The following is a 25,503-nucleotide window of genomic DNA, read 5'->3' on the forward strand; positions in this document are numbered from 1 at the left end:
TCTAGAGAAGGGGTGTCAAACTGGCAGCCTGCAGGCCAGATACATCACGTGCAGGCCATGTCTCTCCAGTGCCACAAATGGGGAAAAAGTCACAAAATGTCAAGTTACAGCAATGTGACCCACCACAAGTTTGACACCCATGATCTAGATCTCACAGCCTAAGGATTGTTAACAGCCACTACTACAAAAGCAGAAGCTTCTATGAATACCAACTAGAAATCAGAAGGCACAGTAAAAACTCTCTAGATTAGGAAATGCAGATAATCCATATGATGTATTCTAAATCAAATTACTTATATATAAATCCCTTCAAACCAACAGCCTTGGCCTTTGAGTCAAGATTCAACATGCTGTGTTTATTCAGATACGCAGACATATATTTTTGATGACTACAATTTTATAAGTAAATAGCTGACCTAATTTTGAGGGGTTTCTGCATTGTTCACTACCTAATTAGAAGTGATTCATCTTCCTTATTTTTAAAAAATCTATTTGGCTTTCTCTCTTCCTCTGATTTAGGAAGCTCCTTGTGATACTCCTGAATGGTTATTCCAGAAATGGTTGACTTTAATCAAATTCACATTTTTGAGTTCATTTTATTTCCTATTGCTAATTGCCTTATATAAGGCTGCCTTCAAACTAAGCCTCTGTGGTTGCCACTTTTAAGTTACATAATATATAGCAGTCCAAGAATCCTTAATGGGTTTTCAATGTTCTTTCTGCTGTGAAGTCTGTTCTCTCCCCACCTCCTGCGCTCTAATGTAAAAATACTTACAAACTCTATAAGAATATTCACTTTGTGTACAAGGAGGGAACAGACTAGAACATCAAATACATCAGCTTTTTCCACCAGTGGTTCCTAAAATGGAATCTATATGTATATTAATTTAAATTATTATATTTGTACTGCCATGCCATGGTATTACAAGCTTTGTGAAGAGCATTAGAGGAATAGTACTAAGAATAAGATTTAGGACAGGGTGTTAGGATGTGCTGTCCAGAGATGGTATTCAGCTGGTTCTGACTAGTTCTGACAAATTTTGAGTAGTTTGGAGAACCAGAAATATCACCTCTGGCTAGCCCCGCCCCTAATATATTCACGGCCTCCCGAGTCCCAGCTGATTAGCTGGGTCTTCTTTTGTTGCCCTGCACAGGATAACACAGCTGGAAAGCAGGTTAGTGGGGTGGGGAGGGAATGGGGACTTTGCAGTATCCTTCCCCTAGGAGTGGTGAGGGAATGGAGATTTTGCAGTATCCTTCCCCTGCCTTGCCCATCAAGCCACACCTACCAAGCCATGCCCACCAAGCCATGCCCACCAGGAACTGGTAGTAAAAAAATTTGAATTCCACCACTGATGCTGTCAATGTATGCCAGAGAGCCTGCTTAATTCTTAGGAGGTGATCCTTCTGTTCCCAATTAATATAAAGTTGCTGAAAAGTCAAAGATCACAAAAATCTGTAAAAGTTTGAACAAAACCTCTTGTGGGGTATTGCAATCTGGAAACATTTCAGAAATTGGGATGTGCTCTTGGAATGGGAGAATGATGCTAACTCCCTATCTAGGATGGCTAAGGACAAATTGAATAGGATTTTTTAATTGTAAATATTATTGTGGGTAGGTGGGAAATAGAGGATATTCAAACATTTTTCCCATTATGGGAAATAACACATTTGACAAATTTTCCTTTTAGATATAAATGTTAAAGTATCCCAACGTCTTTGTGTCTCCTTTATGTCAATTGTTTTTTCTTTGTGAAAAATGACATATATCTAACAATTAACTTCACGTATTAACTTCATTTTCATTAAAACAGTGCAAAGATACATAGAAATTACCTTATAGAAGAAATGTGATTTAAGAAGAAAACATTAGGGAGAAAAACTTACATTGGCTTTGTCTTAAATCTGCTATAAAATGGACAGAAGAAGGGCAAATACTGCCAGACTTTCAAGATTATATTACTCATTAATAGCAAGAAAATCAAAATGATTGCCTACAACAGTGTAATGGAACCTCCGCTTCATTTTTTTTTAAATGTGCCTTGCTCATGGAACACAGCTTTCTTTTTTTTAAATCATACTCTCTTGATAGACCTATTGTTGCTTTAAACCAGGGATGTAAAACTCGATTTCACCGAGGGCCGCATCAGGGTTGTTTTTCTCAGGTGGGCATGGCTGGGGTAAGCATAGTCGGCTTGATGTAACTTGTGTCAGGGGCACCTGTAGTGGTCTGAGTGCTGTGCCAGAAAAAAAGGGCCCCATGAGCTCTATTTTTGGCTGTGAAGGTCTCCTGCAATCCTCTGCCAGTGAAAACAGAGCTCGGGAACCCATTTTCGCTGGAAGAGGTGCCGTGGGCCAGTCCTTCATTGTTTCCAGGATGGTTATACTGACCTAGGCTTCCTGAAACAGTAAAAAGCACATACTTAGTCCCCAAAACCCTCTTTTTATTTCAACGGCTGTGAATTATGTTCATTCACAGCCCGTAATGACTCACAAATAGTTTGCAAAGAGTCCGACAGAAGTCTGCCAGTCCTTCAGGCTAATAAGCCACACCTTTATCTCCCTTGAAACGCTGCCAAAGACCTAATTAGCAATTAGCTTTGCAAGGCCACACAGAGCACAGAGTCAAAACGAGCTTCAGACTTTAAACTGACCAAATCAAACAAAGTTGCTTCCTGCAAAGGCTCACGTGTCTTTGCTCCTCCTTTGTGTCATATGGGAGGGGCCAATCATCTCCAAGCCTTACTCCTGAGTCACTCCTTTTGTCTTAACTGTTATTGCCTTCTGGCAGTTCTACACATGCGCACACATTCCTTGCTGATGTCCAACTCTGGAAGCAGCATATAACTCCCAGATGGCCCTGGACCCCTCTCTGCCTTTTATGCAGAGCCCTCATCCGAGCCTTCCCCAGACTCCAGGACTGGCCCATGTTCCTCCCCAACCTCTTCACTGCCCAGCTCTGCTGTCAGCTCTGCAGGCCACCGACAGAACACAACAATGGTCCTGTGGGCCAGATCTAAGCACCCCATGGGCCAGATCCGGCCCTCAGGCCTTGAGTATGACACCCCTGCTTTAGCATATACCAATAGAGTTCTGGAGTTTCTTATGTACAGTAGATTGTTTCCTGACCTGGCCTACCTTGAAGGGCTGTAACAATCTTGAAGCCATGCTTTGATAACTGTTGCATTTCTTCTCCAAGATCATTTCTCTAGTTCCATACAAAAGATTATAATTAATATTAAGAACTGTAGTTGATCAATATGCACATGTCACTTAACCATTATTCCACATTGGGATACTGCTCTTGTGTTGTAAGGCATTTGATAAGGTAAACCATAACCTACTACTAGATAAAGTAGAAGACTGTGGGTTGGACAGCATCACCACCAGATGGATTCGTAACTGGCTGACCAACCGCACTTAATGTGTAGTCCTCAATGGAACTGCATCAATATGGAGGGAAGTATGCAGTGGAGTACTCCAAGGCTCTGTTTTAGGCCCAGTACTCTTCAACATCTTCATCAATGATTTGGATGAGGGAATAAATGGAGAACTCAACAAATTTGCAGATGACACCAAGCTGGTAGGAATAGCCAATACTCCAGAAGACAGGCTTAAGATACAGAAGGATCTTGACAAACTTGAACATTGGGCACTATTTAATAAAAAGAAATTCAGTGGTGAAAAGGGTAAGGTTCTACATTTAGGCAAGAAAAACGAAATGCACAGGTACAGTATAGGTGGTACCTTGCTCAACAGTAGTAACTGTGAAAGGGATCTTGGAGTCATAGTGGACAACCATTTAAATATGAGCCAGCAGTGTGCAGCAGCTGCCAAAAAAAGCCAACACAGTTCTAGGCTGCATAAACAGAGGGATAGAATCAAGATCATATGAAGAGTTAATATCACTTTATAATGCCTTGGTAAGGCCACACTTGGAATACTGCATTCAGTTTTGGTCACCACGATGTAGAAAAGATGTGGAGACTCTAGAAAGAGTGCAGAGAAGAGCAACAAAGATAATTAGGGGACTGGAGACTAAAACATATGAAGAGCGGTTGCAGGAAATGGGCATGTATAGTTTAAGAGAAAGAAGGACTAGGGGAGACATGATAGCAGTGTTCCAATATCGTAGGGGTTGCCACAAAGAAGAGGGAGTCAAACTATTATCCAAGACACCTGAGGGTAGAATAAGAAGCAATGGGTGGAAACTAATCAAGGAGAGACAGTTAGAACAATTAATCAGTGGAACAGCTTGCCTCCAGAAGTTGTGAATGCCCCAACACTGGAAGTCTTTAAGAAGATGTTGGATACCCATTTGTCTGGAACCGTATAGGGTTTCCTGCCTAGGCAGGGGGTTGGACTAGAAGATCTCCAATGTCCCTTCCAACTCTGCTATTTTATTGTTACATACGTCATTCAAAGAGCAGTGGTTTTGAAGGCTTAGAGGAAGGGGAGCACACAAAGCACAAAGCAACATTTATTTCTTCTTCTTCTGCACCATATTTAGGATGCTCAACTCACAACCCCTTAGAATGGGATAATTCCAAACTATTTTATTATCTAAGTGGAAGGACAATACATTGACCCTTTTCCTGCCCCCCCCCCACAACTGAATACAACAATACTATCTGCAAGCTGATATTTTAATGATAGTTTAGACTTTATTTTACCTGAGTGCTTAAAGTCAGCTTAAGGAATGTAGTATAAACAGCACAGCACAAATAGAACTGTCAACCAACTTTGCTGTCCCTGGGCTACTGTCAGCAGCTGTTACCTGAATCCACTGGAGTTTTTTGTTCCCAAATTTGACTGGCCATGCCAAAATAGCACAGACACAAACTGAATGTGAATGCAGTTTGCATTTGTTCTTCTTCTTCCACAACTAAAATTGAAATGGAGTACTGCATATATTAGATTCAAAACATTGCAATTAATAAATTCCCCATTAATGGTGTTGCCTTAAAAGATCTTCTGAGATGAGACAGAGATCCAAGATGAGCCATCCCAAAAAGCCAGCTGCTCTATTTCTGAAACTATTGAATCACAGCAGAGTATTGATGCTTTGGATCTAACAGACCCACGCCAGAAATCTTCTTCATTCCTTCTTGAGCATGTCAATTTTGGAGAATAAAAATCAGAAGATGAAACAGCAGAGGAGTTGAGTGGAGACCAGATGAACGATTGACAAGGCTGAGAAAGAAATGAATATGGCTACTTGAGAGTAGACTGATGAGAGAAAGCAAACTGATCAAGGCCAGCATAAGAGTGACTTCCCAGGTTAATTCAAGAGACAGTTATGTAAACCACATTATTGACATTTCATAATAATGCTACTGTAGGTAGTCCTTGACTTATGACCACTTACTGACTGTTCAAAGTTATGACAGACAACTTGGAATCATGCAGGCCATTCATGACTCCTAGTTCTCTCAGCTCTTCCAATTCTTTTCTACTTGGGAAACTTTGGCTTTTGACTTTTCATTTACTCCTACAAATGCTGCTTTCCTGGTGAGTTTCCTTTGTTGTCCTGAATCTGAACTGGATTTATGACTATGAATATATTAACTTGATAGATTTATTGAAGCAATAACACAGATAAGGGCTGCTAGTTGTAAAGAGGTGGGGGAGTTTTAGATATTTTCATATGGAGAAAGGGGGGGAGGCATTTGTACCCAAGAATACTCTCCCACATACACACTGATTCTGTTTACAATAATGCCCCAAAGAACTGTGAAGTAATAGAGAAATAATTACTTTTAGTTTACTAACTTGTAGGAATAATTTCACATTTACAAACCCTTCTTTTTGTTCCCAATACACTTAGCAATAGCAATAGCAGTTAGACTTATATACCGCTTCATAGGGCTTTCAGCCCTCTCTAAGCGGTTTACAGAGTCAGCATATCGCCCCCACAGTCTGGGTCCTCATTTCACCCACCTCAGAAGGATGGAAGGCTGAGTCAATCTTGAGCCGGCGAGAGTTGAACCGTTGAACTGCAGATAACAGTCAGCTGAAGTGGCCTGCAGTACTGCACTCTACCCACTGCGCCACCTCGGCTCTTAATAATAATAATCTGCTTTTCTTATTGGCTAAAAAGACCTTGTTATATTAAGTCCTAATTTTTTATACCTCCCAGCACCATTTTGACTGTGTCCTCAAATTATTTTCTCAAGGGTGAATTTCAGGGAATAAAGTTGTTCTACCATTAGACAAACAGAGGAAGCTTCCTAGATGTTATGTAGAAAAAAATAACAGATTTATTTATGATACTGTAACATATTTCAGAAATATATCCTTTTTGACTATATTTCTAAGGGTGATATACATTGGTAGTTCTTAACTAACAACCAAATTGGGGCTGGACTTTCTGTTCTAAGTCATTGTGATTGTAAATCGAGTCAGATCTGATTTTATGACATTCTTTACAATGGCTATTAAACAAAATGTGATTATTAAGTGAATCCAGTTTTCTCAATGGGCATTTTTTTGGTCATTTTTTCCTGGAAGTTGGCAAAGAAAGGCTGCAAGTTATGATCACATGACTACAGGACACTGCAACCTGGCAAAAATATGAGCCAATTACCAAGCATCTGAATTTTAATCACATAATTGTGGGGATGGTGTGACAGTTATAAATGAAAATACAGGTTGTAAGTCACTTTTCCAAATCCTTTATATTTTTGAACCATCTTTAAATGGTTGCAAGTCAAAGACTATCTGTAAAAAGCTGCCTTGCTTTTCACAAAACATAGTTAAGTGAGACTCCCAGAGTTAATCAGGATCTATTCCCAGACAATATCATTTTCTGATGTTTTATAGTAATTAATATATCCAAATAAGCTTTAATAATCAAAGACAACTCTCTGATATGATGCCTATTTACAAGATATCAAATAAGGTTGCATCCTAGTTGTTTAATATACTTTAATAATATGGTGGAAAAACTTTCAAATCTAGAACACCCCCTCCAAAATTGGCTAGTAGACCCCGCATTATTTTTATATGCAGATGGTGCCACTATTATTTAAGTATACACATTGGATTAAGGAGAATGTTAAGATCAGCAAACTCCTGTTGTATAGATAACGAGTTCTCAGTGTTAAAAAATGCAAATCATGGTCTTCTCAAAAGACCACCTAGACACAAATGTAGATGGCAAGTTAATGAGATCATCATTGAACAACTCTAGACATTTAAGAACCTTAGAGTTGTTTTCCAAGCTACTGATTCATGGGCTACTCTAAATTCAGTTCTTTTTTTTTTTGGGGGGGGGGGAATTAACAATATTTTTATTTTCCATTTTCATAACATATAATCACATGTATACTATTACATAGACAATATCATGTTGTAGGAGAAGACAGTATACATGTGCAATCATATTACTTTGAAATCTAACATCCCTCGTCAGGCCTAATATACTTCCCCACTCCCGCCCTCCCCCAAAAACCTCCACAACCTTCCCCCCCCCCCGACTTCCCAGAACCCATACACGGTATAGATATTTAACAAACACAATCTAAGATATATTGGGGGAAAAAAGAATAAGAAATTAATAACATCTTTGCGTTGAACTTAGCTCCTCCTTGCTAAACTCACTTTAAACAATTTAAATCATTCCTGATCTTAAGCATAGGCTATCTGGAATTTCTTAGTCTCATATTTATTTTGTATATAATCGATCCATTTTTTCCAGTCTCCAACTCTAAATTCAGTTCTTAAAAGAGAAGGAGTGTAGCCCAAAGGAGTGTAGCCCCATCCTAAGGTTTTTCTGCACTAAAGAAAATCCCTATATTCAAAATGGAGTAAAGCTATTTGAACCTAAATAATAGTTCAGTTATCCTATGGCTTCTAAGCATTGCTAGAAGCAATCCAATCAGACTTCTTGAGGGACTTATTTTGATTCCATAAACCTTAATGCATCTCAGACTCCAGTATTTGATCTGCAGCTTGAATGACTTCGATACCTTTAAAACCTTTTTGCCTCTAGGTCTTGTTAGTTATTTAATTTTAGTTAGTTATTAGTTCAAACAATTTTTTTAACTCAACAGGTCTGGCTGTTTTGACACCTCAAGACAAATTCTTGCCTTTTTAGCAAGCTGAAGAACTTGTAGGTTTTCCCTTAATGCATTAATCCAATAATGTGTGAAAATGAAAGCATTTTTCAAGTAGTGTGAAAGAGATTATTGATCTGCAAAATGATCTCAGACAGACTCCACCCTACATTACCCCAACAAGACTGGGAAAACTTGTTGCATATGTTCACTGTTGAATGTTATCTATAAAACAATCAGTAAAAAAAATCTTATTAGCCTATTTCAAGGTGTTCCCACAGATAGCAGTGCTCCAAAATTTGAGGGGCTGTCACAGAGACGAAGGGGTCAACCTATTTTCCAAAGCACCTGAAGGCCAAAAAGGGAATAATGGATGGAAACTGATCAAGAGATGCAACCTGGAAATAAAGTGAAATTTTCTGACAGTGAGAACAATCAACCAATGGAGCAGCTTGCCTTCAGAAGTTGTGGGAGTTTTGCCACTGGAAGCTTTCAAGAAGAGACTGGTCTGCCATCTGTCAGAAATGGTGTAGGGTCTCCTGTTTGGGTGGTTGAACTAAATGACCTACAATGTCCTTTCCAACTATGTTATTCTGTTATTTAGAGGCCAGGTTTCACAAAATACCGAAGTGTCTTTGCTCTTGTGCTAAGTGTGAATGTCAGGAAATTCCTAAAGGAGGAATGTGGCAGTTATCAAAATGGGAAAACAGGGGGAAAGCATTGGAAATAAACTTCAAGGGACTCTGCCTTAAATCTTTTTGGTAAAGGAACAAGGGAAGGTAAACATTGCTAGGTTATCAAGATTCGGTTATTATAGCTAATATCAACAAAACAGAGTTTCAGTTGCTTTTTGGAGTCCTTTCCTGGTCTATCTTGAAGGGATGACACATACTTCCTGCCTGCAAGTTAGTACAGAAAAGAAGCATGCTCTAACTAGCTCTAACATGGTGTAAGATTGCATTAACAGAGTCTTAGAAATCTAAAAGTACATCTCTCCCCACTTGCCTTTACAGTCTAAGAAACTAAGAAGGGTCCCTTCTGAGATTGTCACATCTCCATTGCTTCAGTGGACTCAGCTTCCTCTAATATGACCATTGTCTAGTCTGCAGCTCTTGCTCCTGTTTCCAAAGGTAATTCTTACATATCATTACCCATAGATATACCTTCACATGGGTGTTTTTGATTTGGCATAACTAATTGGCAGGTCCTCCTTTTTCACTGCCTTGAATGGCATCTTAGTGAGTTTTCTGTGATTTTTAAATGGAGTAGAAATACTAGAAGTTGATGGGATTGGGTGGGGTGGGTCGTGCAGAGGACATAAGAAAATTAAGGCTAGAATAAATTCAGTTACTGGTGGTATTGGGTATATAAGAAGCTTTGGCCAATTATTGGGAAATGGGATCCAGTTCCAATTTTCAATATAACTTCAATATAAACGTTATATTGTGTATAACGAGGACAAACTATTCATCCTTGGTCAAATATTTGACAGTGTCAAGCCAGATTCCATTGATTTAACTTTGTTCCTTTATTTAAGTGTTCATGATATATACTGATATATTTGTAAATTAATGTAGCTATGACTAAGTCAAAATTAGGACTTATTCTTTGTAAACATGACCATTTATATTTATTAACTGAACAACAGAAAGTTGCCAAAACAGAATCTCTACAACCAGTGGTGGGTTCCTACCAGTTCGGACAGGTTCGGCCAAACCGGTAGTGGTTTGGCGGCCTGGGTCGCTGGAACTGGCAGCAACCCAGGCCTGCCACGCCCCCAAACTGGTTCTCTGGGTGGCACCATAGGCACCGCCATTTTGTTTTTTGCTTCTTAGTACACACAGAACAAGTTCTATTGTACTGTGCATGCGCGCGCAGCATGTATCAAGCACGTATGCAAAGTGTCCATAAGTGAACTGGTAGTAGTGACTGACAAAAGCCACTCCTGTCTACAACCCACCAGCAAATGGGCAATAGGTAATAGGATGTGCAAATCTTTTAAAAGATATATTTTTGCAACGTAGGAAGCAAAAACAAAGCATCTCTTTTTGAATCATTAAAGTAATTTATTTTCTCCTATATTCATGTAGCTGCTTCTTAAACCTGTACTCTCTATGCTTGAATATTCTCAGCCACTTTGCTTAACTGGGAATAAAGTGAAAGATCTCCTTTCAAAGATTTGTCCAGCCTAACAAGGTAAAATTATAGGTCACATACTTGTAAAAAATTATAACCAGATCATTTGGACGTAACAAGTGTGGGTAGAACCATATAATATTATAGATGATATACCTAAAACAATTCATAACAATATAATGATCAGCAGATAAACTAATATAGGAAAAATACTGTAGTTTCCCTGTTTCAATAAATTATCCCATTTAAAATAATTATTTAATCTCAGGCTGACACACTACGGTGCACTGTTCTAAGACATTTCTTCTGTTAAAAAGCTGAAATTACTTTTTTTGAAAACCAATGTATTCATCTGTTCACTTAATACAGAGCTTTGTCCTTAACATAATAAGTGGTATCTTTATTTTATATTGAATGAACATGATTCATTCACATGTCAAAACTTATAAAACAGATAATACAAGGAAATTGAAATTGTTCATTGTTGTGAACAGGAATGCCCTTTAGCCTACTGTCTAACCTCAGTGGAAGGTGATATGACTTGCCATTGCAACTTAATTTTACATAGAGTTTCATAAAAGATTTGTTTTAATCATGTAGGCACTTTTGCTCTGTATGTAAAAGAATCACAACCACTGGGACATATAAGAAACCTATGTTTCAAGAAGTTTTAGTGTTTTTCTGTGCAAATAAAGGACACCAAAGATTCTATTAGATAGGAAGCACTTTCCTATAAAAGTTTAGATTTTTAACTTCAGTAGACTATGTGACATTTGCCTGTGTGCGGAGAAATAAAGTATTTTATGACTTGTGGGTAAAATCACCTCCCAACTACAATCAAAAGTCAGGTAATTGTAGCAAAACTTGGAATTGCTTTTCACTACATTACTGGATTTCCTTTCTTTTTCTTCCAGTAGCCATGGTAAATGACAGCATAGTCATGAAATGACAAAATAATGAAACGGGGAGAACTGTTCAACAATGACTGCAGACGTTTGCCCTTTATTGGTTTGACACCCATTGCTGATGATGGAGATTGCTCATGAAATAAACCCACTTATCTTGTTGATGAAGGCTTTCCCATCATCGGCAATCTCAGTGAATTTGGGAGTTGCTACCATGAAAGCAAATGCTGCAATCATAGAAAATAGAGACTTCTTTTTTCCCCCTTTCAATATGCACACAGCATATAACTAATTTGAGAGAGGATGTGGTTAAGGTTGGACAGAGGGGCCCATGTTTAAGTTCGCATGTGACCACAGAGTTTCTTGAATGTCTTATTATTTTCTTATAACTGGACTTCCTTCATAAGATCAAGGGTTGTAGGGTGAAAAAACTGACCTTCACAGAGCCAAAAAAAGAGAAATGTGATGGACAATTTGCTGGGTAAAAAAAAAAGAATTATATCAAAAATACATTTCTGAAGAAAAAAAGGTAGGATTCATAGAGGATAGATGCACCATGGTTTGAAAAAAAAAATGACTTGAATCCAAAAGAGTAAATAATGGAATGGAATTGATGATAAAATCTAGTCTAGACAGGGAGTCTATGAAGTTCATTCTTCCATTTTTATGACTTTATTTCAGTATTGCTATTACACATTTTTTATGGATCCCATTAATGGCAAATTGAGATGTCTGGCTTTGTTTTTTTGCTAAACAATAGTTCCATTTTTTTTTCTTTTAAAATGTACCTAACTGGAACTTGCAATAGCTTTTACTTTAGGATGTGCCAGAGTGTTCTTACTCAGTCTTTTCTCATATGATGCCCCTACAGATACATTGTCTCCAACTCCCAACTTTCCCAGGCGATTTGCACTAAATTATCAGGTTAGGAATTCTCCAAGAGGTCCTCTTAATACATATAAAAATCACAAAACTGATTGCCTTAAGCTAATGCTAGTTGCCCTTAGCCTTTATAATGGGGAACTACTATCTTACTTAATCTACCCTGCATAGTGTGATGCAATAGTTGATCTTTTATAAGCTGCTTGGGTTGTAAAAGAAAGAAACAGGAGATTCTGTTGTCCTATTCATGCTTTGCAAAATGAATTCTGACCATGTTCTGGGATTGATCCACATTTTTAATTAACAACTGGAACAGTGGCTGCTTAGACAAGTTAGTTATTTCTATTTATTCTTGTGAACTGCAAAATAAATGCCCTACACTAACTTCAGTTAGATAATTATTTCCCACTTTTGTCTTAATAACCTGCCAAACATTAGCCATATAGCTAATTCTTATTAATATGCAATTTCCCGTTGTTGATAACCTGACTAAGGCTTACTGGGAAGAGAGAGAAGCTGAAGGGCTATAAAACTCACCCAATGTAAGCACTCTTCTGAGTCCTCCTTATCATTTTGGCTCACTGCAGGAATTGTAGGATGAATCTGTCCAATTCTGTAAATACTGAATTTCCATTAATAAACTCTTATTATTAATTACAATTATCCTGGTATCATTTGGGAGTACACTTTTTTCAATATCCAACCTGCAAATTCTAAATTAACTGAATTTAATTTAAATTCATAAATATTCCATCAAATAAGCAACAGAGAACATTTCATCATTCAGTGATGAATGCTAAGATAAAGCTTTTCTTACATATGTTGAGCATGTCTATACTAAGAGGCTAGAAATGTCCAGTGGCACCATATGTTGACTTCATGCAAACCAAGTCTCACATGAACACCAACAAACATACGGGTGAAAGTTATGGTTACTTATGGATGGCTGACCCAGACATATATCATATTGCAAGATTGTGATGAACAGAATACGTAACTGCTACTCTCAGCATAACTAGATTTTGTAACACCTTATGCTATCTGTTTTTTATTCTTAATGCTGAATGTTAATTGGAAAGCTTGCTGAAAACATTAAAACTTACTTAGCATACATCTCTTGTATAAACTCAACTATCACCTATTCCTGAGTTGGAATCTCCTTTGTGAGATCATTTCCTCAAAAAGGTGTCAGTGGTCTTTGTATCTGCTGCAAATAGGATCAGATAATAAACCCTAAGGAACGTGGTGGCTCACTGGCTAAAACGTTGAGCTTGTCAATCAGAAAGGTTGGCAGTTCAGTGGTTCAAATCCCTTAGCGCTGTGTAACGGGGTAAGCTCCCGTTACTTGTCCCACTTTCTGCCAACCTAGCAATTCAAAAGCATGTAAAATGCGAGTAAAAAAAATAGGAACCACCTTTGGTGGGAAGGTAACAGCGTTCTGTGCACCTTCGGCATTTAATCATTCTGGCCACATGACCATGGAGATGTCTTCAGACAGCGCTGGCTCTTTGGCTTTGAAATGGAGATAAGCACCACCCCCTAGAGTTGGGAATGACTAGCACATATGTGCCAGGGGAACCTTTATCTTTACCTTAATAAGTCTGTATGGGAGTATATTAATAGAATATCAGTGCCAGTACCAGTAGTGTTAAGGAAGATCTATTTTGACCTTAATAGCATATGTGCTGATATCAATGGCATTAACACAGTTGTAAGGCTGCTGAAATATTCTCATAAAGACTGCAGAGTTATGGACTTTAAGCAGCTTGCCTGACATTTGATGTACAGGTAGTCCTCAATATACAAAAAATTGTTTAGTAACTGTTCAAAGTTACAACGGCACTGAAAAAAGTGACCTATGATTGTTTTTCACCCTTATGACTATGGCAGCATCACCATGGTCACATGATCAAAATTCAGATGCTTGGCAACTGATTCATATTTATGATGGTTGCAGCCCCTTTTGTGACCTCTTGATAAGCAAAATCAATGAGGAAGCCAGATTCTCTTAAAAACCATGTTACTAACTGAACAACTGCAATGATTCACTTAACAACTGTGGCAAGAAAGGTTGTAAAACGGGGCAGAATTAACTTCAAAAATGTCTCACTTATCAATATAAGTGTTGGGCTCAGTTGTGGTCATAAGTCAAGGATTAACTGTATATTTGTAAAGGGGGCACTTTAAAATGTAGCTCTCTACACTTAAATGGAAGTGTAGAGAGCTATAGCCAGATGGGGAATTTATATAATAATTTTTACCTGTTTCAACTTTGACATGGAATAATTTATTTGTAAAATAGTCAATTCCTAACTTTGTGCTTAAAAATAACAATAAATAGAACAAATATAATATTCATGAATCTCCCATTTAATTGCAAAACTTCTCATCTGTAGTATAGACAAGTAGTATAAAGTCTCAACTATAAATGAGAGCTTGATAAAAAAAATTCTTCTGTCATTTGCTGGCAGCTGTATAAAACTTTAACTAATGCATTTTGTTATGTGTTAACTTGTCACATTACATGTTTCTTCACAAGTCTGCATTATCATAGAGAGCTTTCCTAGGAAAATATAATAAAATATGACATTGGTATGTACAGGTGAAATTCGAAAAATTAGAATATCATGCAAAAGTTCAGCTCTTCTGCATTGTTCGGTCTCATGTCTCTCATCTTCCTCTTGGCAATGCCCCATAGATTCTCAAGGGCGTTCAGGTCATATGAATTTGCTGGCCAATCAAGCACAGTCATTGAACCAGTTGTTGGTGCTTTGAGCAGTGTGGGCAGCTGGAAAATGAATTCAGCATCCCCATAAAATTCATCTGCAGAAGGAAGCATGAAGTGCTCCAAAATCTCCTGGTAGACAGCTGCATTGACCCTGGTCTTAATGAAGCACAGTGGTCCAAAGTCCTGTTGCTCAGTGGTCCAAAGTCTTCTTTTCTGATGAAAGCAACTTTTGCCAAAAGCACGAAAAACTGGTTCAATGACCGTGGGATTACTGTGCTTGATTGGCCTCTCCATTCTTCCTCCATACTCTGGGTCCTTGGCTTCCAAATGAAATGCAAAAGTTGCTCTCATCAGAAAAGAGAACTTTGGACCACTGAGCAACAGGACTTTGGACCATTGTGCTTCATTAAGACCAGGGTCAACACAGCTGTCTACCAGGAGATTTTGGAGAACTTCATGCTTCCTTCTGCAGATGAGATTTATGGGGATGCTGACTTCATTTTCCAGCTGCCCACACTGCCAAAAGAACCAAAACCTGATTCAATGACCATGGAATTACTGTGCTTGATTGGCCAGCAAACTCGCCTGACTTGAACCCATAGAGAATCTATGGGGCATTGCCAAGAGAAAGATGAGAGACATGAGTCCGAACAATGCAAAAGAGCTGAAGGCCGCTATTGAAGCATCCTGGTCTTCCATAACACCTCAGCAATGCCACAGGCTGATAGCTTCCATGCCACGCTGCATTGAGGCAGTGATTGCTGCAAAAGGGGCCCAAACCAAGTACTGAGTACATATGCATGCTTATACTTTTCAGAGGTCCGATATTGTTCTAGGTACCATCCTTGTTTTATTGATTGCATGTAATATTCTAATTTTCTGAGATAGATTTGGGGTTTTCATGAGCTGTACGCCATAATCATCACAATTATGACAAACCACGGCTTGAACTATCTTGCTTTGCATGTAATGAGTCTTATCTCATATATTAGTTTCACCTTTGAAGTTGCATTACTGAAATAAATGAACTTTTGCACAATATTCTAATTTTTGGAGTTTCACCTGTAGTTTATAGAAGGAATAAATATCCTCAGAATAAGTCAATGGGTATGAAGGTGGACTTAAATTATATGAGGAAGGCATTTACACATATTTGTGTTTTGTTTTGTTTTCTTAAAATGAGCATACACAGATTTTGCTACATGGATATTGGGACATGAAAATAAAATCTGCAAAACAGATTTTGGCTCAGCAACATGCTTACTAACAACTCCACTTTATCCTTCTTGTATCTTAATGAATATTTAAATTACTTTGCAGATAACATTATGAATTTATTTGGAACTTGTACTTTGAGCCATTAAGTGCTATCAAGCAAAAAATCAGCATGATTTTGAGATTCAGGTTAGTAGTGTGTTCATTACCATGTTTTCAGTTTGGTTCTGTAGAAATGTATAGGAAGAAATGATAATACAATGAAATGAAATGCTTTCAGAATATATATAGTTATGAAATTGTGATCAACACATTTACTCTGATTGCTTTCCATTAATCTGCAGAGAAGAAAATTGTTTTATATAATTTGAATGATAATTTATTTTCTATGTAGCAGTTACGTTTATTCAGTCGTATCAGTTGGTATATTTTTGTTGTTGTCATTAACTGACATAAGTTAATGTAAAAAATAACTTTTTCAGAACATACCCAATCAAGGTAGACCAGCGTTTACCCCTAATTTACTTAATTTAAATAAACAATTCAGCTGGAAACACATTTGAATTTTTGTGATCTGATTTATAGAAGAAGAAAATTGCCATCACAAAACTGAAAAATTAGCATCTTAATTTGGCAGGTTGTTTCTATTTTTTTAAATTAAGTTTAAGGTAATGTTGTATATTTAATTTAGATTTAATTACAAATAATAATATTTATTTAGAGCAAAAAGAATTATCTAAACCTGTTCTATCAGTATGAATATAGGGCATGCTTCATTTTTGGAAAAGTATTGATTGTAGATTTATAACTTACTTTACTATTTTCTTGTGTAAAAGCTATAGTCTATACTTACGTTACATTTAATACTTCTTAAATAGGAAAACACTACGCAACCAAGAAAAGGATGTTGTTGAGCACATTGCATTGGTGATTCTTTTTCTTTTACACTTTATCTTCCTTTCAGCTTTTAGAAGACAGTAATCAGCTTCCCTGTCAATCTTACACCCTTTCCATATGTTACAATAAGCTGTAGGATGTAATGTATAATTTCCAGTTATTTTGATAGCTAAAACATAGCATTTAACATAGTGGTATGTGATAGGAACCATTTGACAACCTGTGTTATTCCTGAAGCGCAATGCCGAAACTTGCTACATCTGCATTCACATGTGTGCAATGTAGCACGATGCTTTCTAACCACAGCTATTCTCTATCTGCAAAAACATGTGATATAATTTTGCAAGATGGCAAAACCGAAAGAGATAGTAAGAAGAAAAAGAGATTTATTGCTGCTGATAGAAAAATTACAGAAAATGTGATGCATTAAGGAAAAGGCAGACTATAAATTGTGAATCTTCGATTTTTCATGTTAAGAGCCCCTCTTGGACTTTAAATAGGATGGTTGTGGTCACTGTTCCCTCTAAGGTGCGCGGCCGCGCGGCCGCGCACATGGCAAGAAACCCCCGCGCAGAGGTTTCTAACTCCCGCGCAGAGGTTTCTTTCAAAGCAAACGTGGGGAAGTCCTTTGCAGGTGGCTAGAACTGGCTGCCTGCAAAGGACCTCCCCAAACTTGTTTCAGCGGCAGCTCTCAGCCTGGCGGCAGCGTCACACAGACTGTGGAAGGAGGGGGAGGAGGAGGGAACCAAAGAGAGCTTTTACCGAGTCTGCGCCCCACAGCCAGCCCAGGACCGTCCTTGCGCCCCTCAAGCCGCGTTTCTTCCCGCAAAGCCCTTCGGGCAACCCGAGAGTTCCGCTTGACGCCAGAAGGGCTTTGCAGGAAGAAACGCGGCGTTTCTTCCTGCAAAGCCCTTCTGGCGCCAAAAGGAACTCTCGGGTTGCCCGAAGGGCTTTGCGGGGAAGAAACGCGGCTGGAGGCGCCAGGACGGTCCTGGCTGTGGGGCGCAGACTCGGTAAAAGCTCTCTTTGGTTCCCTCCTCCTCCCCCTCCTCCTCCTCCTCCTCCTCCTCCTTCTTTCTGGAGCCCCTTCCTCAAAGATTTGGTACCAAAGCAATGGCGGTGAGGAAGTTGTGTCTTTTGGATTTTGCACTGTTGTCTTTTCAATGGTTCTCAGACTGGTTGAACCTTTAGCAGCTGGGGTGATATTCTTTACTGTTAAGGTTACAATTGGATGTGTTGGACAAATCTTAAAAGATGAAACTTTTATTAAAATGTTTGACTTAACTAAAAACGTCTTCCTTTTTCTTCTTCTTCTTAAATATGATTTATTTATTTATTTTTACTTCAGAAGTTTGATGACCGTTGTACAAACTAATCCAACCTAAATGTAGAGGAGGAGGAGAAGGGGGGGGGATTTAAAAAGAGCAGAGGAAAAAGAAAAGAAAGCATGAAGAAAACATAAAGAAAGGGATGGGAGGGAGGGAAGGAAGGAAGGCACTTTATGTTGAAACAGAAAATATTATATAAGGAAGAAAATGGAAATAACTTAGGAAGGAAGGAAGGAAGGAAGGAATTGCACTTAATATTGAAGGAAAAGAGAATGAAGGAAAAAGTATTGGAAGGATTGAAAGAAGGAAGGAGGAACAAAGAATTACACTTAATATTGAAATGGAAAAGAAAATATAATGAATGAAAGAAGAAGTATAGGAAGGGAAGGAAGGAAGAAAGAAAGTAACAAAGACTGTTGAAACAGAAAAGATAATATAAGGAAGAAAATGGAAAGACGTATAGGAAGGAAGGAAGGAAAAAAGGAAGACAATGTTGAAATGGAAAAGAATATAAGGAAGAAAATGGAAAAAAGTATAGGAAGAAAGGAAGAAATGTACTTAATATTGAAACAGACAAGGGAATGAAGGAAAAAATATTGGAAGGATTGAAAGAAGGAAGAAAGAATGGAAGGAACAAAGACAATGTTGAAATGGAAAAGAATATAAGGGAAAAAATGGAAAAATGTTAGGAAGGAAGAATTACACTTAATATTGAAACAATTGAATATAATGAAGGAAAAGGAAACAGGAATAAGGGAGGGCTGAAGAATTCTGGGAACTGAAGTCCACCCCTCGTAAAGTGACCAAGGCTGGGAAAAGAATCCGCACTAGGGACAATGCAAGCTATGCTTCACCCCGTCAGTCCATCTTAGCGTGCAAGAAAGACATCAGATAACGCCATAGTTGCTATGGTAGCATTTGGCTATGCGCAGCGATGCTCTCCTGGTCTTTATGGGTGGGAGGGGGGCAGTTGAGCTATGATGCTAATCCCCTCGTGGGAACACAGAGGGTGGGAGAAGAGAACCAAAGAACTTCAAACTCCAAGGTTCTGGAGTGGAGAATAAGGGGATCAACTTTGTCTAAATGATATTGACATATAAAGAACGGTTGTAGGAACTGGGTATGTCCAGTTTGATGAAAAGAAGGAATTGGGGAGACATGATAGCAGTCTTCCAATATCTCAGGGGTTGCCACAAAAAAAGAGGGAGTCAAGCTATTCTCCAAAGCACCTGAGGGCAGGACAAGAAGCAATGGGTGGAAACTAATCAAGGAGAGAAGAAACTTAGAACTAAGGAGAAAATTCCTAACAGTTAAAACAATTAACGGAACAGCTTGCCTCCAGAAGTTGTGAATGCCCCAACACTGGAAGTATTTAAGAAGATGTGGGATAGCCAATAGCCATTTGTCTTAAGTGGTGTAGGGTTTCCTGCCTAAGCAGGGAGTTGGACTAGAAGACCTCCAAGGTCCCTTCCAATTCTATTTCTATTGTATTCTCTATATTCTATTCTTTCTCTGTTCTATTCTAATCTCTTCTGAACTAAATGTTTATCTAGAACTCAAATAAATAGCTGCTTTTTGGTTTTATTTTTTTTAATATTTATCAGTCTCTCTTTTATTCCATACTTCTGGTTGAAAGACTATTCTATGTCATGCTAAACAAATGCATATTCTAGTGGTGGCGGGAGCTCGTTGGCATCTTCAGCAGCAGCCCTGCCTCCTGTGAAAAAACCGAAGATGGAGCAGATCCACGCAGATGACGTTGCTGCAACATGACTGGAGGAGGAATTCTGGGAGTTGAAGTCCACAAGGCTTAAAGCTGTCAGGTTTGAAGACCCCTGGGGTTTTTTTCCTAAAGGGTTAGGGGTGCAAGGGTCTTGTAACTTGACAGCTTTAAGACTTGCACGCTTCAATGCCAGAGTTTCTGAGCCAACATTTTGGTTGCTAAGCAGGACCGTTGTTAAGTGATACTGATATTATATAACACTTTTAATTAAGCGGGTACCTTGAATAAACATAACTTTGAGTTTCAAATAATACTGATTTCGTTGTTGTCTTAGGTGACATCTGTGAAAAAAATTCAGGTGCTCAGGCATGAAAATGTGCCGCTCAAACACTATACTTTTCCGCTCACACTGAAAAAAAATTAGAGGGAACATTGGTTGTGGTATGCATGCACCATACACAATCATGAATAAGAGAGACAGTAAGGAGAAAACAAGATTTCAGTTAATAAGATTTACTATAAATGGAATGATAATAAATATAACCCAATTAATATTATTATATAGCACATACTAATTTCTGCCATATTAAACAAGTTAGCAGCAGGTTTTGAAGGTAATACCAGACCCCCATTAGCCCTTAGAGTCCATGTTGCACAAAATATGTAAAAAAATGTTGTACAAAAATGCTGGTTGGTCTAGTGATAAACCATGACAGTGGTGGGTTCTATTTTTTTTATTACTGGTTCAGTGGGTGTGGCTAGGTGGAGGCATGTGACTGAGTGGGCATGGCCAACTTGATGTCACTCACTCACTCACTCACACACCCACTCAATCACATCCCCACCCCACTTAGCCATGCCCACCAAACTGGCAAAAATGTCTGTTTTGCCAGCTGGCCTGGCACTTCTCTGGCCCTCATGCAAGAGGTACCCCACCAGCAGAAGCTCCACGTGGGTGGTGAGGCAAGGGCATGGGGGAGGCTGTCCATCCCCCAAGCCAGCTCTGGGAGGAAGGAGGCAGGGATGCTGGCCCAGGGCTTTCTTCCCTTAACATTCTCCGCCGCCATCCCTTCCAGATCGAGCATTGGAGGTCAGGCTGGTTCTGGCCCGCTAGCCTACTAGCTCACCACTTTCCCGGCCAGCAGCTGAGCTCACTAGGTGGGATGAGATGGAAGGAGCCACTGCTGCTCTCCCAGCCACAGCCTTAGAGCCAAACAGGGGCCTGCTTTGCACCTTGTTTGCAAAGTGGCTCTCAAAGAGAATGAAGCAGGCGCAGTGCACCCAGAGCCACCACTTCTTCGCAACAGCTGAGGTTGGAAGAGGAGCCGAGGAATTGTGGGGAGCCTCCCACATGTTGCACCACCTCCCAGCCTTTGCCCATGCCTCTGTGCCATTTTTGGGCACCCACCTTGGTGGGCTGCAATGATGGTGGTTTTGGGAGACATTGGCTGGTGCGGAGGCACAGGTGAAGGCTGGGAGGGGATTGCAACATGTGGGAGGCTTCCCACAGTTCATTGGCTCATCCAGGCTACAGCTGATCTCGCTGCCCTGAGCCAGTGGACAGAGACACCACAGGGTGTGGCTGAGAACACACTAACCTTGCCCTCCCCGCCACCACTGCCCTGTCCTGCCATCACCCTGTTCTTCCACAGCTGCCCTTTCCAGCATGTGAAGCTTGCCAGGCTGCCCCCATCCCCACCATGGAAAATTCTGGCCGGTGGGGGGGGGGGGGGCTAAGCTAGCACGAATGTTTACCTGTGTGTAGGCAGGAGGAGGAAGTTCTGTTGATGCATGTGGTGAAGGCGAGGCAGGGCGAGCGTCCAAGCGGGCTGGTTTGAGGATGTAGCTAACCAGCTGTCACTATTGGTTTGGTGACCCAGGCCCAGTTACTACTACCAGTTCACCCGAACCAGTGGGAGTTCTAATCTTGCCCCAGGCATGAAAACCAGCTAGGTGACTTTTGGCTAGTCACTCTCTCTGTGTCCAAGTTTTGTGGGGAATATAGGTAGAGGAAGGAGTATTAGGTACATCACCTTTGAGTTATTTATAAAAATAATAAAAGTTTAAAATAGATAAATATATATAAAACTCTGCTATAGTTAATTGAAACGTCTTTTTCAACAATTGAGTTACTGTGAGTAGTTATGTCTTATGGATTATAACTTTTGACAATAAATTTAACTGTGGGGAAAAATTACAGTTAGTATACTAACATTTATGCATAAAAACATCTATCTTTTGACTTCAAGTGAATTTCAAAGGTCTGGAATTACTTCCCCCTATTTATCCTCATTTTTAACTTCCCAATTTTCTCTGCCTTACATAAGATACTATTTAGAGTTCTTTTCTTTATTTTAAAAAATAGCCTTTTCACTTCACATAAAAAGTGAGCATAATTCAACGTCCCCAGGCCTTGCTTGTTTATTACTTTCAAGGTAAAACAAGCTGTAGTAAATTGTAGTTACGGTCACTTGTGACAATAAGGACTTCTTTTGCAGAGTTTGATAGCAAAGTCAGTGAGGTGCTTTAAATTTCTTTTTAGGTTAACATTAATGTCTTTATCAAAATGCTGAAGTCAAGAAGCTCTTTAGGATATTTGATCACTCCTTGGAAATGTTATTTGTTTTATGGTGCGTATAAGAGTATTATATTAAACATTCCTAAGTTCCTCTATTATCTTGAAACAAAACATTTCTTGATTTCTTATGGTAACAAATAAATTGCATCATGTAACTCTTTTGAAGGAAAATCTGAAGAGGTTAAAAAAACCGATTTGATTTGTAGGTTATTAGATACATCATTTTTAGAGTTACCTGGAGTTGTGAAGTAATACTACACCTCAATGAAGTTTTGAGTAAAATCACCATCTGCACAAAATAGCAGAGCTCTCCCCTCACTGAAGTCACTGAAGTACAAAGTGATTCCTCATGTGCACATAAAGAAGTGTTCTCTTTGAGCCATTTCACGATTAACTACTAGACATAATGAACACAGCACTTCTGACCTATAAAGTCCCCAAATGCCTAGGAAAAACACTGAGACCTTTCCTCTCACAAATCTGAGATAATCGGGAATTTAGAAAAGAAGGGAAGGAGGGAGTCAAGTAGATAGACACAAAGAATAGACCAATGATAAAGAACCTTTTTTGGCTTGCATGCCAAAAGCGGGGGGAACACAGTGGGGGTCATACATGGTGTGCCACACACATAATGCAATGTTCGATCCCAGCACTCATGTGTGCATGACAGGCATCCCCCCCCCATTTTTTTCATGCTTTTTTCGCCCTCCCCAGGCTCCAGAGGCTTTATAGGAGCCTGGGGAGGGCAAAAACAGTCTCCCTTGCCCCCCACCCTCGAAGGCCCTCTGGAGGCTTCAGGAGCTTCCCTGAAGCCTCTGGAGCACAAAAAACCACCCCTACGGGCAAACTGGACATTCAGGTCCGGTTTACTTGTAGAGTCATCTTTTGTCCTCTGGAGTCTTCAGTGAAACCTCCGGAATGCCCCTGAAGTTTCCGATAGGCTTAAACCAGCCCTACAAGCAAACTGTAAGTCCATTCCCAAACTTTTGGTTTGCCCATAGGGCCAGTTTTTTGCACTCTGGAGGCTTCAGGGAAACTCCTGAAGCCTCCGGAGGGCGTCCGGGGGAGCGGGGAAGGCTGTTTTTGCCTTCCCCAGGCTCCTATAAAGCCTATGGAGCCTGGGGAGGGCAAAAAATGGCCTTGAAAAAGGCTAAAAAGGGCAATGGCTCACATGCCGTGACAAATGGCTCCGCGTGTCACCTGTGGCATGCGTGCCATAGGTTCGCCATCCCGGGCATAGACCGTAGTCATAATATTACATGTTTATGTTATTATTGTGAAACCAATATATTTATACAAGGCAAATGTAGAACTATCAGAAGCTGAAAAAGAAGACAGAGTGTTTGAAAACATGACAAAGGTTTACCATGGTTCCAGTCCTGTCTGGTAAAACAAAGATCTTTATCCCTCCAGTTAGAAATCAGGGAGAAAGACATTCAACCAGACACTTAATGAATTCACTAATAAATAAAGCTTTTACCAATTCAGTTTCTACATTGATGTATCTGAATCCCCTTTTTTCTGGGTAATAAACCAAACCAATGAAACTTATGTGAATCTTGTTTCACTGGGGCAACTATAAAGGTCAAGGCCTACAAAAATTTTATGCCAACATTTCTTTAAGAGGAAGCTGCTGTTTGAAGTGGATCAGAGTTGATTCAATACTTTATAGTATACTATACCATAAAGTGTTCCTAATAATTATGCTTCCAGTGAAAACTTGTCAAATATAATACCTAACAAACCAACTCTGGAACCAATTCCAACTTAAATTTGAATTTTATGAATTTTAGAATGACCCTTAAGATACTTGCTTTTGCAAAACCTTTATGCAAAAGAACATACTTCTCATTAATTGCTAGTGATTTATATCATAGTTGTCCTGGTATTAGGAAGTATTGTGTATTAATTATTAGATCATGTTAGAAAATTCCATTGACATTTCTATTGTTTTATTGTTGATATTGATTACTGTATGTGTTTGTGTGTATCTGTATTGCACTTAGATTTAAGTGCACACTAAAGTTACTATTAAAAGCAAAACCATTTTCAGTCTTACCATCATGAGCAGAACTTGATTTCAGAATTTGCATTGGATCGCTTTACATTCAACACTTAACCATGGTTTTTATATTGATGATGATGATGTACTATAATTCTAATTAATTTGTTGTTGTTTACCCATTATGCTAAGTTATAATGAGTGGCTTCCAAATTACAAAGATTCACAACTACACAAACCATATAATGCCACATATAATATATTTAAGCCTAGTCACTCTCCTCTACCAAATTGCTTTACATATTTGAGCAAACTATTTGCATAGGTTAAATATCCATAAGAACCTGTGACTTAGTATATAAATAAGAAGTCTTTTATGGGAATGAAATTAGCAAAAGACTATACTTGTAAATCTAGCCTCAGAATTTACCATTGGAAAACCGTTCACCATTCTATTACACTATTTTTTTTTAGTCATAATGCAGTTCATAGGTCCTCACCTTTCAGTAATAACCCACAGAGGTTAATATACCTTTTGAAAAGTCAAACTTGTAAGAAGTTTTGAACAGTATCCATAATAAAAGACAAATCATTGCTAATAGCACAGTGCTGAAACTGAAGGATTTCCCAACAGGCTGGAGCATGAACTTGTTGAACAAATGACGTGACAATTTGAGTTATATACAAGGGAAATTATTTTACACAAAAGATTATAGAATGGGATCATTCAATGACTTTGAATAACCTTAAGTTCAAGCTACAGAAAAAGAAAATATGGAAACAGCATATAATTATATTTTAGAATTCACAACCATAAAGAAAATTGAGGTTATTAATGTAGATTAATTCTGTAAAATGATGTAGCCTAGATTTATCAATGCTATGAACCATCCACTACATAAAAAAGATGCTGAAAACAACCTACTGGCTATATTACTTCATATATTACTTCATAAATATATATGCTTAACCAGTTTATATATATAAAATGATAAGGATTGGCAGACCCAGGGAGAGTAAAAAGAGGGATCTGCTTAGAATCACTACATAGC

The 25,503-nt window shown here is 38.8% G+C and overlaps 1 protein-coding gene across 3 annotated transcripts in view; it reads right to left on the reverse strand.

Moving 5' to 3' along the window:
- Positions 1-25,503, reverse strand: part of GRM8 (glutamate metabotropic receptor 8) — a 523,312-nt gene that overhangs the window by 39,266 nt on the left and 458,543 nt on the right. The gene's annotated exons all lie outside the window — the stretch shown is intronic.

The sequence above is a fragment of the Thamnophis sirtalis genome, unplaced genomic scaffold (assembly GCF_051295495.1).
Source record: "Thamnophis sirtalis isolate CommonGarterSnake01/CBP01778 unplaced genomic scaffold, rThaSir2_p1.2 scaffold_9, whole genome shotgun sequence".
Taxonomy (NCBI): domain Eukaryota; kingdom Metazoa; phylum Chordata; class Lepidosauria; order Squamata; family Natricidae; genus Thamnophis; species Thamnophis sirtalis.